General features: G+C 39.6%; 1 protein-coding gene across 1 annotated transcript in view; it reads left to right on the top strand.

Annotated features, from left to right (window-relative positions):
• Positions 1–18,335, top strand: part of KIAA1217 (KIAA1217 ortholog) — a 702,592-nt gene that overhangs the window by 270,056 nt on the left and 414,201 nt on the right. The gene's annotated exons all lie outside the window — the stretch shown is intronic.

Raw genomic sequence — 18,335 nt, 5'->3', positions numbered from 1 at the left:
TAAAAATACAGTATATAATACCTAAATATGTGGAGAGAAACATCATGTTAATGGATAGGAAGACTGAATAGTATAAATTTATCTATAGATTCTATTCAATACCAATGAAAAATTTTTTTTCCAGCTTTATTAAGATATACTTGATATACCACATTGTGAAAGTTTAAGGTGTACAATGTGCTCCTTTGATCCGCTTACATTGCAAAATAATTACCACCATAGCATTTCCTTTGCTGTAGAGAAGGTTTTTAGTTTGATGTAGACCCACTTGTTTATTTTCACTTTTGTTGCCTGTGCTTTTGGTGTCAAATCCAAGACCCATGTCAAGGAGCTTACCCCTTCTTTTCTTCTGGGAGTTTTACAGTTGTAGGTCTTATGTTCAAGTCTTTAATCTATTTTGAGTTGATCAACTATTTTGAGTTGATGTAAGATAGGAATCTACTTTCATTCTTTTGCACGTGGCTGTCCAGTTTTCCTGGTACTGTTTATTGAAGAGACTATCCTTTCTCTATTGTATATTCTTGACTCCTTTGTTGGGAATCAACTGACCATATATGCATGGGTTTATTTCTGGGCTCCCTATCCTGTTCCACCAGTCAATGTGTCTGTTTTTTATGCCAATATCATACTATTTTAATTTCTATAGCTTTGTAATTGTAGTTTGAAATCAAGAAGTGTGAGGCCTCCAGCATTGTTCTTTCTCAAGATTGCTTGGCTGTTTGGGGTCTTCTGCAGTTCCATACAAACTTCAGGATGGTTTTGTTCTATTTCTCTGGAAAATGCCATTGGAATTTTGATACAGATTGCATAGAATCTGTAGATTGCTTTGGGTAATGTGGATATGAGGGTGGAATATCTTTCCATTTATTTGTGTCCTCTTCACTTTCTTTCATCAATGTCTTATAGTTTTCAGTGTAAAGGTCTTTCACCCCTTTGGTTGAATTTATTTCTAAGTATTTTATTCTTTTTGATACAGTTGTAAATGCGATTGTTTTCTTAATTTCTCTTTCTGATAGTTCATTGTTAGTGTATAGAAATGCAACTGATTTTTGTATATTGATTTTGTATCCTGTGACTTTACTGAATTTGCTTGTTAGTTCTAACAGCGTTTTGGTAGAGTCTTTAGAGTTTTCTATATATAATACCATGTTATCTGAATAGAGAAAGTTTTACTTTTTCATTTCCAAATTGGATGCCTTTTATTTCTTTTTCGTTCCTAAGTGCTCTGGGTGGGGCTTCCAGTACTATGTTGAATAAAAGTGGAGAGTGTGGCTGTCATTGTCTTATTTCTGATCTTAGAGGAAAAGCTTTCAACTATCCACGATTGAATATGATGTTAGCTATCGGCTTGTCACATGTGGCCTTTATTATGTTGAGGTATGTTCTCTCTATACCCAGTTTGTTGAGAATTTTTATCATGAAAGGATGTTAAACGTTTTCAAGTACTTTTTCTGCCTCTGTTGAGATGATCATAGGATTTTTATCCTTCATTTTGTTAATGTGATGTATCATCATGATTGACTTGCAAATGTTGAACCATCCTTGCATCACAGGAATAAATTCCACTTGATTGTGGTGTTTGATCCTTTTAGTGTACTATTGAATTTGGTTTGCTAATATTTCATTGAGGATTTTTACATTTATTTTCATTCGCAATATTGGCCTGTCATTTTCTTTTTTCATTATGTCCTTGTCTGGTTTTAGTATCAGGGTAATGTTGACCTTGTAAAATGAGTTTGGGAGTGTTCCCTCTTTTTCTTTTTTGGAAGAGTTTGACATGGACTGGTACTAATTCTTCTTTAAATATATGGTACAATTCACCAGTGAAGCTGTCTGATCCTGGACGTTTCTTTGTTAGGACCAATGAAAACTTTAATAGTTTTTGTTTTGCATGGAATTTAGCAAGATGTGTATAAAATTTTCATGTAAGAGCAAAGGTCTAAGAAGACCCAAGACATTCCATAAGAAGACCCATTTCCCAACCAGATATCATAATGTATAATACGAGTCAGCTTTGCACAATCTCTGTGGATAAATTGGGTTTCTAATCCTGCCTAGGTACCTACAATTTATTTCTCTGAGCCTCAGTTTTCTCATCCGTATAATAGTAAGGCCCACCTCATAGGGTAGTGATAAGGAATAAATTGGTTACCACCGTGAAAAGTGCCTAGAACAGTGTTTGACATATCAAAAATGTCAGCATGTATTAGCTATTTTTTTTATTATCTAGCCCTAATTATTAAAACAAGGATAGACAAACAGAGAAACAAAACATGCTCAAGAACCCGGAAAAGACTCACACAAAAATGGAAACTAGTAAGTGACAAAGCTGACAGTTCAGATCCACGGGAAAAGATGGATCTTGGTGTGGTGGAATTGATTGATTGATTATCCATTTGGGAAAAAAGTCAAAATGGGTCCTTCCCTCACACGAAAAACAAACCAAATATTCATCAACTGCAAGATGTAAGTTGCTCGTTCATTGTAATATATTCTTGTCGTGGACCACTATACAAAGTGACAGTGAGTGCATTACAGTATGGCAGGTACACACATATATGAATCTCAAGAAACATATGTTGTTAAGAGATATATACACATTTGTAAAACTGTGAAGAAAAACAAAAGAATCATTAAAACTAAATCGGCGGGGGGGGGGGGGGGAGGAGCTGGCTCACTGGCGTAGTGGTTAAGTTTGCATGTTTTCTGCTTTGGCGGCCTGGGGTTCGCAGGTTCAAGTCCTAAGTGTGGACCTACACACTGCTCATCAAGCTATGCTGTGGCAGCATCCCACATACAAAATAGAGGAAGATGGGCACAGAGGTTAGCTCAGGGACAATCTTCCTCAAGCAAAAAGAGGGAGATTGGCAACAAATGTTAGCTCAGCACCAATCTTCCCCACCAAAAGAAAGAAACAACAGCAACAACTAAATCCAGGGAAGCTGTCACATCAGGACACAAAGGGCATGTGGCCAATTGGAAACAGTTGGAGGACTTCAAATTCTTCAAAGGTAGTGTTTTATTTCTAAAGCTTGGCAATGGGCTCGTATGTATCCTTTGTATTATTTTTATCTGTACATTTTAGTATATGTCCTTTCTATGTTGGCTGTATTTTAAAAATTTTTTAAATTATCTGAGGAGTACCAAAAAAATCTAAATATTATTTGTGGCATATCAATAATTTTCTGCTTCCATAAATAAGTATTATATTTGTTATTTTTAAATTTCCTTAACCTAAAAAATATTCCAAGTTATAAATATCCCATGAAGAGCCTTTCCAGAAAGCAGGCTTTCAGTGAATTAGAATTAGGGGTCTCCTGAGGACGTAAAAAGAGATGTCAAGGAGGAAGCAGGAAGTGAAGGGAGCTGAGGGCTAAGATATAATGGAAAATAAGCTTGTATTTCACAGTTTTCTTAACTGCCCATAAATGGATACATTTTTTGTCTATGAATTTTTTTTTAGGGAGGAAAAGAGTCATCTGACTAATCCTACTTCGGATTGGAGATGCAAAACAAATCAAAAAGAGTCTTTTAGAGGCCCGTCTGGTTTTGTAAATTAGAAGTGTCTAAAAGAGGGACACACCAGACCTCTCTTTAAAATATATGCTGCTCTATTTCTCTACATAAATATCTCGATTGCCTTGTTTGTGAACATGAGTCTTCAGAGATAAGAGAGTGATAGACTCTTCTCATGCAGCATGGCATAAATTCTTCCTTTCATTCACTCGAAAGAGTGCTCAGGGACTGGCGCGAGCTGCTTTTTCTTCATAAAGGCAAGTGCAGCCTTCTCAGTAGATCTTTATTTATTCATTTAGAAAAAAATGGAACACCAGTATAGGAGCCTCTATAAAATAATTGAGGGCAAATTTTGGAAGGTCAGGGACAAAGGATTAGCTAGCAAGGATTCTGAAGCCGGAGGGGGACATCTCTCCCTGATTTTGAGGAGGGTTTGCTATGCTTTTCAAGAAAAAGAGATGCTCTCCAGGGAGAACTTAAGACCAGTGCCAGAGAACCAAAGAGCCAGGAGACAAGTTCTGAAAAGTTGGTTTCAAAGTCTTTGTGAGGCAAATCCATCTCTAGGCTTGCTCATTACTATTTAGAGCAGTAGTTTGCATTTGTTGTTGTAAAAGTCGGGGAGAGAGAAAGGAAGTAAGTTCCCTTACAAGGGCTTTGCATCTTCTGCTTTGCAATGTGGCTGTGTGACAATGAGTCACATATTGCTTTGCAATGTGGCTGTGTCACGTTGAGTCTGCCGAGCAGCCGTGGTTAGGCGTCAATGAGAAAACCACGTCTCTCCTCTGGTAGCAGAGTGACTCTGACCGTCTCCTTAAATCCACCTTGTGAACCCAGAATTTGCATCTAGGCATTGCCCAGGCTACGGAAAGCTGGAGAGAGGGAGAAGATGGAACATTGTCTAGCCCTTGGTACACAAGAAGAAAATAGAGTACCAACTGTGTGCAAATATGAATTTGAATATCTCTTCATTGTAAGAAAATATATATAACATAAAATTTACCATTTTGGCCATTTTTATGTGTACAGTTCTGTAGCATTAAGTGCATTCACATTGTTTTACAACGATCACCACCATCCATCCTCAAAACTTTTTCATTTCCTCAACTGAAACTCTGCACTCATTAAATGCTAACTCCCCATTCCACTTCCCTTCCAGCCGCTAGTAACCACTGTTCTTTCTTTTTCTATGTATTTGACTACCCTAGGTATCTCATATAAGTGGGATCATACAATATATGTCCTTTTGTGACTGGCTTATTTCTCTTGGCATAATATCCTCAAGGTTCATTCATGTTACAGCATACGTCAGAATTTCTCTCCTTTTTAAGGCTGAATAATATTCCATTGTATGCATATACCACATGTTGTGTATCCATTCACACGTCAATAGACACTTGGGTTGCTTCCATATTTTAGCTATCGTGAATAATGCTGCTTCAAATGTGGGTGTACAAATATCTGCTTAAGTCCCTGCTTTCATTTCTTTTGGGTATACACTCAGAAATGGAATTGCTGGAAAAATATGGTAATTCTGTGTATAATTCTTTGAGGAACCACCGATACCATTTTCCATGATGGCTGCACCATTTTACATTCCCACCAAGAATGCACAAGGGTTCCAATTTCTCCACATCTTTGCCAACACTTGTTATGTTCTGATTTTGCTTTTTTTTTGGTAACATGCATCTTAATGGGTGTGAAGTGGTATCTCATTGTGGCTTTGATGTGCATTTCCCTAATCATTACTGATGTTGAGCGTCTCTTCATGTGCTTACTGGCCTTGAATAATGTTTAAAACTGTACTATCTCAGGTTCAAAGAAAAGAGCTATTTCTTAACTTCACTACTTTTTTGTGTGTATCTGGTTTCTTTATTACTTTTGTGTAAAATTTACTGTGGTTTGGATAAAGGGAAAAGGGAAATGGAATCTTTAAACACATTTAAAAACAACATTTGTGTTGTCTGTATTGATGGATCGCACGTCTTTCAAAATGTTTAATTGGTGCACTTTCTCCTCACTCCTCCTTCATCAAAAGTTAATTGAACACATAGAATTTCCCCAGAAGGTTTCGCATATTGTTAGTTTTATTCAAATTTGCTCATTCACATCATGATTTCTCATACCCCTCCCAGTGCCATTAAAGCAGAGCATTTCAATGCCTATGGGAACCAGGAAGGATTTCTGTAGGTTTCTGAGAAAAGCAGCAGGTGTCTGTTGAACGAAATGTCATTCCATGTTTCCACAAGTGCCTGGAAGTTCTGAAAAAAACTTCTTACCTTTTTCTCTTTTAAGATTTGGCTTTTACTAACCTGGAAAATTCAATATGTTGGATGTTTTATAACCAAGAACTTCAGTAAGATAATTTGAAATTATGCAAATAAAGCCCCATCACCTTTATAAGTTACAGTAAGAGAATTAAGAAACTCATCCACTTTGCATTTTAGGGTGAGTAAACGGTACTGCCTATTAGAATCACAACTATGTAAAACCTCGTGGATAAACCTGAATACACTATTATTACTAATAAGTCCTAAGAATAGCTTTTAAGTTACTCAGCGTTTTCACGTTATACTTTGTTATATTTTCAATAACATCACTGAAGTCGAGCTTAATAAGAAATAGCTTGTCTTTACTTCAGGATTCTACTCAAACAGAAAATTTTAACTTGCGCGTAGAACTGATATAATTCTTAAAATGGCACATGGAAAACCGTCTGTGACTACAGAATTCCAGCCTCCATAACAACCTGGTTGTCTAACACATTTTTGTACAACTTTTCCAAACTCCTTCCAAATCTACTGTTGGTTCAGAGAAGTCGATCAGTCTTCTATGTATGGGAGTGTTTTGTGATAGAAACTAAAAAAGTTCTTGGCACTGACAATTTTATAACATACCAAAGCATGTCCTAAATAATTTTAAGATTCTTTTACAATATCGAAGTACAGATGGGTGACATCATGGTTTAAAGCAACTTTTATTGGACTCATAAAAATGCTTTTTAAAGGATTCTTAGAAATTAGAGTTGTGAAATCAAGAAATCTCTGTAGCGTTTAACTAGGAAATTGAGGAATCTTTGTCTTGACTCTACCAACCTTTGTCTTGAATCTATGAAGCATGCAAAATTTTACAAGATAAGTTCAGACCACAGATTCTGTCATCTTAGGATTTAAACCATGCCTCCCTAAGTGTGGCAACCTAGATAAATTAACCATTGGTAGAAAATGGTAGACCATGATATAATCCGGGTAGCCAAAGAGGTGGGTGTTACTCCTGTCTCAGCTGCATTCTGTAATTGAGTTAGAATCAGCATTGGCTCTTCATGGAAACCATCAAGAGCCTTATCTCAAGTCCCTGAATGCGACCTAAGTTCCAAATAGAAGAGCGAGGTAAATTTCAGAAATTGTTCATATCTGGGTTTGGAGCCAGAACATGGTGCCCTCCTCTAGACACAGTGAGACAAGCAATCCACACAACAGGTTTTAGTCAAGGAGACAGGAATCAGAATGATAGTGTCACTCACAATGGGTTAACTGGCTGCTGTAGAACAGGGGTGAACAGAATATGGCTGACTGTGCCTGGCCACCTGTTTTTGTAAATAAAGTTTTATCAGAACACAACCTTGCCCAATCATTTACGTTTTATCTGTGGCTGCTTTCACACTCCGATGGAGAAGGTAAATAGTTGCAATGGATCACATGGCTCGCAAAGCTGAAAACATCTGCTGTCTGGCCCCTTACGGAAAGTTTGCCTACCGCGGCTATAGAAGACTCTGCTTGGATACCAAAGTAGTCTTTAGACAGAACAAATAGGAAAATTGGTACTTTCTAACCACTGAAATTATTACTGTTAATTCATGTTATTTTACAAATGTTGAAGTGCTTTCACATTCATTATCTCACTTGATTGTTGCAATAACCCAATGATATAAACAGAGCAGATACCATGACACCTTTTCAAGGTGATTTGGTCCTGAGAGGTGAAGTGACTTCTCTGGGATAACATAAATTGGGGTATTCCATTCTAGGAGTACGGGTAGGGTAAACTCAGAAGTCAGACAAATCTCATCAAGTTGTTTTGCTTGACATCTGGCCAGAAAGCACGATCAGGAGGCAGGGATGTGGAAAGGTCAGGAAGCCTGGGAGATGCTGACGCTCAGGCACCTGTACTCCTCATGACAGCTTGGCTGCCACCTTCAAGCTCGTTTTCTCATTGACCTTCTCTGAGGGCTTGCTGGCTCCATGTCGGAAGCTGCTCGTTCACACCCTCCAGACTGCCACTCTCCCCCATCTGCTCCCCAGCACAGGATGCTGTGCTTCCAGACGGGAGCTGCTTGATTCTCATGACACTGAGCTCAGGCACACATCCCATGCAGGGACTCTTGCAGCCACACGGATGTGGTGCTTTTGGGGGTCTGGTGCATGACATCGAAGACGGCAGGGGCCCTTTTCCCAGGTCACAGATGTGACCAAACAATCACTGTCAGTGAATGTTCACACTCAGTGTGTGGTGTGGATCGCACCAGACTTTTTGATTTCTAGAGAAGAGGACAGACTCTGGGGCCAGATTGATGCAGTTCAAATCCTAGCTTCAATGAGACCCTGGGTGAGTTTCCAGCCCTGTGAGTGCTTCGGTTTGCTCATCTGTAACACAGAGATAATAGCACCCCTTAGGGTGACTGTGAGGGATAAATGACTCAGAACAGTGCTGGGTGTATAATAAATGCCCAACAAATATTAACTATTGTTATTAATGATCTTTACTGTCTCAAGGAGAGCTAGGGCCCTGCAGTAGCATTTTCATCTTGGGTGGCATCTTTACTGTCTTGGGGTACCTGTTGCCTTTACATCTTCAATTGGAAGTGAATAGTCTCATGCATTTCCTCACTCACCCAGAGTACATCCCGCAGGTTGGGAAGAAGACAGAATTTAGGAAAACCCACTCCATATCTGCAACACCAAGTGTGGGTGCACTGGGAGGACACTAATCCTTCCAGCTTCTGAGGCAGGATGGCTGCCTGGGAAGGTGGCCAGGGCCAACTCTAATCTCCAGATCATGGGCAAACCCCAGTTAGACAGCACACAGAACTCTCATCATGCGAGGTCTCTCTTAGGGATCAGGAAGAGATGAGGGAGGGTATTCCCTTCTAGATGATCTCAATTTCCATGTCAAAACAACAAGAAAAAGTTTGTTTGAAGCCCATAGGAGGGGTTTGGGTTAGCTATAAGAAAGAACTAGTAAGCAGGGAGATTTGGGGCCAGTTTATGCCTTCAGGATTTGGAAAACAGAATAGACTCAGAGAGGTGCAAGGAAGCTCTGAGTCAGGCTTCGCTGAACCAGGAGATTACAGGATATGTTGTCCTAAGAACCAGACTCCAGCTGGATCAAAGGACAGTCATGGGTGGGTAGCCACTGGTGTCAAATTCTGATGAGAAAGCGGAAGCTGCACATTAACAGGTAGAACCCTTTGTAGACTGTGAGAGAGTCTGGGTGACGGCCAGCCAAGTGCAGGGTCTCTGAAGGCCATGACCTTGAGCCAGCCTCCAACAGTGCCCCAGCAGCACCCGACTTCACGGGGGCAGCCAGAAATCATCCTTGGGCCAAGGCTGCTCAGGCAGTTACAAAAGCAGAATTCAGGAGCTATAGCACAAGGCCAGACGCCAAGAGGAGAGTTCATGGGAAGAGCTAGCTGATTTACTCAAGTCCCATACTCCAAACTCATAATGTTGTCTCTTTAGTGAGGAATGACGTCAGCAGAATGTGGATTTCCAAGGAGGCCTGGGGAGCTACAGGCATCCAGACATGAAGGTAAATAGAGATATCCGTGGGGAGGAGATCGGGGAGGGACACAAGAGCAATGAATAATTCCATAGTGATAGCACTAAAAGGGGTTCAGCAAGATGTTCTAATGCTGAGAAAACAATGGGTGGCTGGGTTTGGAACAGACAGGGTAAGTGCTTGGAATTTTAGAATAGGAAGGAAGTTTCTGTCCCCATCCTTTCTGATCAGGCCAACTCCAGAGGAACTGATGGTGAGATCATGAGACTCAGGGAGAAAACCTAGGGCCCACTGGGGGACAGACACTATCACCAGCATGTGTAGAAGGCTTGTTACTTACAAAGAGTCTTAAGGAAAAGGCCAAAGTCAAGGGCCAGAGTTTGAGTCACTCTGTGATTAGATCATCATAGGGAGAGAGTTAGCAAGAAGGTGAAGCAAACAGGAATAAAATCCAAGAATTCAAAGTAAATCCAAGTCTAAAACCACAGTAGGAAATGACCCTGGCCTGAAAGTGTTAAGATCTGGGGTAGATGGGCAAACTGCATCACAGGAGAGACACTGTCTACTGTAGATCAAAGCAGCATTCTAGGATTAAGCTTATAGGTGTGTGCTATTTCCCAGAGTGAGGCCAGGTTTGTTCTGTAGGGGCAGGTCTTTGCCCTGAGGTCACTCACAATTTGAACAAGATCTTTGTCATCCAATGGCACCTTCCTAATCTTTGGAATCAAACTAGTGATAAAATAACATAAACTTTACGCACTCTCTTCTTTCTCTTTTCGCTTTGGTGCTAGGAAGCTCAGAGCCAAATTTGCTATCTGCCTTTAGTATGGAAACACGTTTCCATGTTCTGACTTTTCCTCCAGTCTCTATTATTCGTTTCTTATTTGAACTTCACATTAAGTTACTTCTATTAGTGTACTTATTTTGTAAGCCAACTCAGCTCCTTTTTAAGGAATGAGGCAAGGATAGAAAAAAATTCATGACACCTCTCCTCTTTATTTTCATCTTTCATTTTCAGAGGGGTTTTGTTGGGCTGGTTCGGGGTTGCATGGCCAAGCCGATGCTTCTGTGTCAACTTTCAGCTCTTTTCTTGGTTTAAAATAAAAACATACCATCAGTTTGACGAAACTTTTTGATGGCCTGAGGGTTTGATACATACTAAATGACAAAGCTTTCCAGGAAACTTCCAGAATGGAGAGGAAAAATACCGAACCATGTGATGCTTCAATGTGCTTTAAAGTATTGGCCTTGTGGATGCTCCAGCGTTATTTAAATGGATGCCTGAGTGTTGGTACAACGAGTGATGTCTATTTCTTGAGTAACTGGGGAGTACACTAAGCCTTGGGTATTACAGCTCGAACCAAGCATGTTTACTGAAACCCTGGTTAAGTGACAAATGAAACGAGTTTGGTGTTCTCAGACACGTTCCCCGGATCCCCATAAGGGACCCACTACACGACCTGTTCACGGAAGGTAGTCTACAAAATAGAAAGAACAAATGAGCAGGCAGCCTGCAGGTGACCCGCCCCTCTAAGGTGCAGCAGCACCCAGGAGGGCAGCCAGGAAAAGCCTGACCCACCGGCAGCTACTAGCGTGAGCACAGGGAAGGGAGACGTCGGTGAGGGACTCCCCTGAGAGTTGCTTTCGTAAATTTCTGAGAACCCCTGCTGAGCTGTTCCCCAACATTTGAGTCCACTGGGCCTGAGATGGAGCCTCAGGAATGTTCACTTTTAGTGTCTCCAGGTGATTCTATAGCCTCTCAGATCTAGAAACCACCATGGCCTAGAGACAGCTGCCCCCACACACCCCTGCGCCAGCAGTCCAGGCATGTCATAGCAAAGCTTCCTCTGGTGGAGGGAGGGGCACATGAAGGTGAGAGAGAATGGATCCCACATGGGGGCCACTTCCTCAGTAAGGGATGATGGTGGAGGCAGGGCCCCTGTTTGAGGAGGTGTGAGAAGGGGGAGGAACGCCCTGGCCCCCATCACGTATCGGGGTAGTAAAGAAGAGAAAAACGGCAGAAAGACAATATGTGGGGCCTGGAGACACCTCCACACTCAACCAGGTGCTGCAGCACCAGCTTTGCCCTCTGTGATAAATGGGGACTCTAGAGGCTTCTTCTGCTGCCCTGAAGGGACGATTGTAGGAAGAAGAGGAAGGTACGTTTCTTTTTTCTCTCTCCTAGAGGTCCCATCCTATGGTGGAGTTAACTGAATGAGATTTTAGAACACAACGTTTTGGTCACACATTGGAACCAAATGCTGTGTTGAGGGAAGTTGTTTACATGGCTAATACACACTTACTATTTAGGGGAACAATAAAAATCCTACCTTCTCTTCTTGATGTGGTAGGTAGCTTAGTATGGCAGTCTCCATGGGTTGAAAACCTAGGAAGGATATAGTTTAATCCCTGTGATCATAAATTTAAATGCCAACTTGGCTAGATTATGGTGCCCAGTTGTTTGGTCAAACACTAGTCTAGGTGTTGCTCTGAAGATATTTTTTAGATGTGGTTAACATTCAACTCAGTAGACTTCGAGTAAAGCGGATTACTCTCCATAACGTGGGTGGGCCTCATCTAGTCAGTTGAGAAAAGACTGAGATTTCCTGAAGAAACAGCAGTTCTGTCTTAAGACTGCAATATAGAAATTCTGCTTGGGTTTCCAGCCTGCAGATTTTGGACTTAAGACGGGCACGGCAACTCTTCCCTGAATTTCCCTCTTGCTGGCTTGTTCTAGAGATTTCCAACTTGCCAAACCCCACCATCACATGAGCCAATTCCTTAAAATCTCTCTCTCATGCATATACATATGTATGTATGTGTGTATGCATATGTATACATATATTCTCAGGATCCTCCAGAGAAACAGAACTAATTGACAGGAGATGTATACATATACACACCCCAATAAGATATATGTCATATGTGTATATGCATATATACACATGCATGTGTGTGTGTGTGTATCTCCTCCTGGTTCTGTTTTTCTGGAGACCCCTGATTAAGACAATCCTTACCTCTGTAAGTGGCCTGTTGCTTCATGTTTTCCTTCTCCTTCAAAAAATGGGTCTAATTATACTGGGCTCTCCCAGAGAGTGAAAATGCACTATGAAGAGCCATAATTCCCTTCCTCTGAAAGCTTCTACCCACATTGTACAGCCAAACCACCAAACCACCAATGCCGAGGGTGTTAGGACGCAATCACACTCCTTTCCTGGCCCTGATCCTTCCACTTGGCTTTCCAGGCTACAGTCTCCTGCCATGTACCACAGGTCTTCAGCAGCCCTGTGATTTGCAAACCCCACGGTCCAAGAGATGTCATTCTTGGTCATTGTTCTGAGGCATGAATTTAAAATGTGAGCCTGCCTTTGGAGTGGTCATTTGGCTGGGGACTGCTGGCTCCTCCATCGCAGCACAACTCAGATGCTCTCCACTTGACTATCTATGAAGTGGCTGAAGTTAGTTTCTTTAGAAATCTGTTCCTGAAAAGAAAGCCAACTGCTAGAGTTGATGAAGAAAATGGAACCCAAAGAGGCCTAAGAAATCAATGGTTCTCAGGTGGAGGTAAAAGATGATTTGGGTAAACTAAAGCATGGACTATCCTATTTGGACAGAATTATTAAGGGGGAAGTGGTCACTTAAACTTGGCACTTATGCTTTCCAGTATTTAATGGAGCAAATTTCACGACAGAGCAGTATTTGCAAATGCGTGTTTCATTAAGTTCACAGGACACATTTCTCGTAATATTAGGGATCTGCTCTCACATGGCTTCTCCCAGATCCACTGGTCTGAAATCGGGACTGTGATCTTATCGAGGTCTCTCTGGTCTGGCTCAGGATTTGATTTCATAACTCTGATGTTTTATAAGGCTGTACTAGACCCATTGGGAATCTTTAAAACTGTGAATTTTTAGAAGGACAGGATAAGGAAATTCAAATTTTTTGAGGGTTACCATGTACTGGACAAGGTACAGATTTGTCACTTCAGTTGATCTATATAGCGAGCATATGAGGCAAAATCACAACCCCAATTTAACTGATGAAAAAAGCCCAAGAAGGTAACTCGCCCAGGGCTGGGCCCATATTTAGAGGTAACTTCAGGTTCAATTGATTCCAAAATTTATGCTCTTTCCAGCACATAATTCTGCCTCTGATAATGTGCTAAGTAGCTGTGCATATGTCAGCTATAAATGGGGAATAGCGCGGTATTTACACGTGGAGTGGGGTTGTGTGATCACATACTCCCAGATACTTTTTATAGTTCATAGAGAGTTTGTGTAGACTCTCCTTAAGGGGACACAGAATAATTGAGCTGGGAAACAGCTTAACCCCAAGTCATAAAAGTCACTGACATGGGACTCTAAGAGGAAAATGGTTGCCCTTAGTGGGGAAGAGGTTGTGCGCTCCATACGGGCTATGTGTTCAATTGGTGGAAGGAATGTTTTCAGCCTAGAAAAATATGACCCCTTGAACACACTTTATTTTTACACCACTACTATTGGTCTTTCAGAAAGCATGGTAATTATGAATATTCATTTGCTCATTAGAATAAAGTCTCAGCTCTTTAAAAGGTAAAATAATTTACATCTCTTCCCAACTCCTCACACCTCCCACACACATGCACACGCATACACACATCCTACACCACACCCCACAGACACACGACTCCTTATCAATTAGGAGGTACCCCATGGCAGTCCAAACAGGTATGGAAATTACATTCTTCTGTTTTCCTTCTTTTTCATGGTGCTATGCATGTTCTATAAACAGCAGGAGAAGTAATTATATAGGTGGGCATTCGTTACACAGTCAACTCCTGGAGTATAATATAGGAATGTGCTAAGGTGAAGAAATATTTGCTTGAACTAATGCCTGGAAACTGAGGGTGGTATGTACTTCATAGTAATATAAGCCACACAGCTGGGTTACTTTCATATGTTGTACCTGAGTGGGTGGGTAATACTTACATTCTTTTTCCATGTCCAGGCTGTCCAGTGTCATCTACTCCATGCATGCTAGGAAGTTCTGTGTGTGTGTGTGTGTGTGTGTGTCTATTTTACGTTGCCTATTCCAGCATCTGCCGTTGACTCTGAGTTGGAGCATTTACCATTGCAAAACTGTCACCAGCATCTTCGAAACACGCATTTACATTCCACAGGTCTAGTAAATGGGCTCTGTGGCTGCGTGATGCCTTTTGTTTAAAAGAAATCCAAGTGGCAGCCCGGCACTTTCCATCCAGCTGCACTTTATACTGTAACTGTGGCAGCTGAAAAGTAAAGCTCAAAAGATTTTTCAGAATCTGCTGCCCCAGCAGGTAACATTCTGGGGTCGGTTCTTTTTATTGTTGTTTTTTCTGCTGTTTAAAATGTCCAAACCTTCTCGCTTGGCTAGACCTTTCTTCGCTAACGCGGCTTCTAAGCTGTCATCATCTAGAAGGGACGATTTGAACAGCAAACAGAAAAAAAACAGTTTAGGTGAGAAGATTTTGAAAACTGGGAGTGAAGGAAATTTGGTCAAACAGCAGCAGGTGCCAACAGCAGCCAGTCCGGCTCAGCAGAAGGCTGCACCACACAAAGGTAATGTTTTAAATCAGCTGTTTTGTCAGCTTATGCTTAGAAACTTCTTTCTTAATAATACTGCCAGGTAATTTAAATGAATGAGATTTTTTGCGGTTTCAAAAACTTACCCGTTGGCGAGTGCAACATTTTTTTAAATCCGAGAGTGTGTTGCCAAAACAACCAATAATTAGGAAGATGGAGGTAATCAAACTTTCTTTCATTAATTAAGGAATGATAAAAGAAAAACCAATTGTTTTCACTTCTCTTTGAAAATGACAGGTTTTCTTCTTGGTTGTGTTTCACAGTCTTTCATAATCCAGGCATACTTGCATGAAGTTTCTTTTTTATTGCTTATTTATATCAAAAGAAACAAAAAAAGAAGGAAACTGTTCTAAAACCACATCATTAACTAGCAAAAGAATTTTTATATGTTTAATTTTTTGAAGCCTCTTTTAAAAATGAATTTGTATCCAAAATGATAATCTAATGATAGGGTCCCTTGCCAAGCGTGACAAAAATCTTTGCTAACATTGTTACCTGGAGCATTTAAATGAATCTTCTCAGGTGAATATCAGAATGTTTCACTTAGTAAAAAAATTGTTGAATATTTGACATGGAATTGAGAAATGTAGTAGCCAAATAAAGCTATCTACTGTTATTGTGGGTATAATCACAGAGGGCAATGAAATCATAGTCTAAACTATAACAATAATTTCCTCCATTATACCAAGAACTACATATTGAATCACTAACAACATTTATAATAGTTATTTTAGTACATTTTGTGCTCAGTACCAAAAACGTAATTTTTGGCCATGAGATTTTATATTGAAATAAAAAATTGTTTTAATATTCTCATTCTTATAACTGGAAGTTTTTATTTTATAGAAAAAATAAGGTCATGGTACAATTTCAATCTTGACCTCGTCTCTATTAAAACTATTACAAGTCAATATGCAGTGATGTATCTTCACACCATGTGCTATTTCAAAGACTCAAATTTATTTCTGGAAAATTTTAATTATTTCCTTAACTTGGCTTATTATTGTTTTATCCAGAATGATCAATGAAATGTTTGTACAAAAAACAATGAAATGCTTGGTCAAAATACTTGGTAAAAGACACATACAATGAACACTGAAGGACTTTGGAAGTATTGATGAAAATTGCTTGATAGACTGAATGTTGGCTGCTTAAAAGGAAAGTTCTCTTTGATGTTTTGATATGTGTGAAAATCTAAAAAGTTATTCTAAAAAGGAACGTCAACCACCTCAACCTGAAGAGGGTCCAAACGTTTATATGGTGTATATCTCTTTGTCTGGGTAAGGTATGCCAGGGAGGAAGTTTTTAAACAAACAATCCAAGGCTAAATGCTTATTCCAAAGACTATTCAAAATGCTGACCTTCTTCTGGCAGCCTATGGGGGCATCTGTGAATAGACTTAGCAGGTGAAAATAGTTTTTCTTTGATAACAGATTTAGTTTGGGGGTTAGTTAAAAGTCATTTGAAACCAAGGGTGATTATCAAGGTACGAGGTCAATATAGATAAAGCATATTTTTGTGAAAAATAAACTAGGGGCAGATGATAAAATAATAAGGTGGTGTTTCCTTTTGTCTCCCCGAGAGGGTTCAGGCTGGCCAAAAGGAAAAGTTCACTGAGAGAATTTTGAACTTGGCAGCAGGACTGGGTTATTTTGAAAGACAACACTCATCAGCATGTGTGTTTGTTTTTATTTTTAAACAGAATTCACTTTTCCCAGGCACACATCGTGTCGTATAGAACCAATAGAAGTACTTAATTGTTGGAGAACAGGACTAAGACTCTCTTTATACGATAGTTGTGTTGTATGAGGCTTTTACTTAAAGTGGTTGTTATAAGATCACGAAATCCAAATAATAGTCGTGCTGTCTTAGGCTGGTGTTGAGTTAGGGTGCATTCTTGCCCACAGCATGAAGATCTTAGTGTTAGGTCTTTAGAATGTTTATTTCATTTGATCCACAAGGTTTAGTTCAGTCTCTTTATATAGGTTCTCGTGAATCTGACTTCCCTTTTTTCCCCCTTGTGTAATTTATTTAGTAACATAAATGTATTCCGGTACATTTTTAATGTTTGGTTTTTTTTAAAGTTTGTTTCCCATTTAGTTTATTTCTTAAATTTGTGCACAGACCTTTCCCTCACCTGTTTTCCAGCCCTCCCTCTCCATTTCTTAAATTTTATCTTCTGTATTTCTTCTTATTAAAAAGGTTGATAATTATTTTTTATAGTAATTAAGTCTGCCACGGTTTATTTTGTGGGCTAATTCTAAAAGTTGCAAATCAGTAAGGTATATAACTAATAAGATGTCATACATATTTTCATTGCCAAGCCAAAAAATGTGCTATAATCATTTTCTCTTATAGTCTTAAAGTCCTTAGTCTTCCTCTCTCAGCATTTCTAATTCTCTCAAGGACAATATAGATTTGATCATATTCACAGAACCCCCTTTTCTTCTGGATACTTCTCTCCGTGGCCCTCAGGTCTTTTGTCTTGCTCTTGCCTGACCGATTTCTAGAGCACCTGGACAAGTCTTTCTTCTTTTGACTCTTCATTTTGCTGATGTGCACTCCCAACAAATTTCCTAAGAGAAGCTAAACGGGAGGTAAACTTTGAGTTTTTCCATGTCCAAAAAATATCTTTATTCTCTTTTCACATTTCAGTGATAGTTGGAACAGGCATAGATTTTTAGACTGAAAATAATTTTCTTCCTCATAATATTAAAGGCTTTTCTCCATTACCTTTTAGGATCTAGAAGCGTTGAGAGAAGTCCCATGTCGTTCACACGTTCATACATTCCTTTTTAGTTGATTTTTTCTCTCTCTTTCTTGAAGCTTTGAGGATATCCTCTTTATCCTTGATGTTCTGAAATTTCACTGAAATATTTAAAAGTGTGGGAGTTTTTCTGTTCATTTTAGCTGGATACTTGATGGACCCTTTCGATTTAAAGAGTAATGGCCTTCAGTTCTGGGAATTCTTTTTTATTAATTCTTTGATAATTTCTTCCTCTGTATTTGCTCTAAATTTTCTCTTTGGTTATCCAGTTATCCAGTTATGGTTATCCAGTGAGCTGTCTATTGAATCCACTGCATCCATTTTTTGATACTTATTTTTCTCTTATATTTTCTAGTTCTGTCTTTTTATGTTTTCCAGATTTTCTTGACCTTATCTTCTAACTCTTCTACCGTCTAATTTTGTTCATCATCATATTTTTAGTTTTCAAGAAACTTTTCTTACTCTGATTATTTCGAGACTGAAACAGATAGTGCTATTTTCTGTATATAAGCAGAAGATCTGTGTGCTTTATTTACCTAATGCAGTTACCTTTCTCTACTCCAGTTTTACAGTACCATGCATCCATGTTTAGTGATGTGAGTAACCACATCACTCTGATGTAGCTGTACTTTTCATTCTGAGCCAAAGGTCCAGATTAACCCCTAGAACAGAAGAGC

The sequence above is a fragment of the Equus asinus genome, chromosome 29 (genome assembly GCF_041296235.1).
Source record: "Equus asinus isolate D_3611 breed Donkey chromosome 29, EquAss-T2T_v2, whole genome shotgun sequence".
Classification (NCBI taxonomy): Eukaryota; Metazoa; Chordata; class Mammalia; order Perissodactyla; family Equidae; genus Equus; species Equus asinus.
The sequence above is the reverse complement of the archived record's forward strand: the minus strand, read 5'-3'. Positions and strand labels throughout refer to the sequence as shown.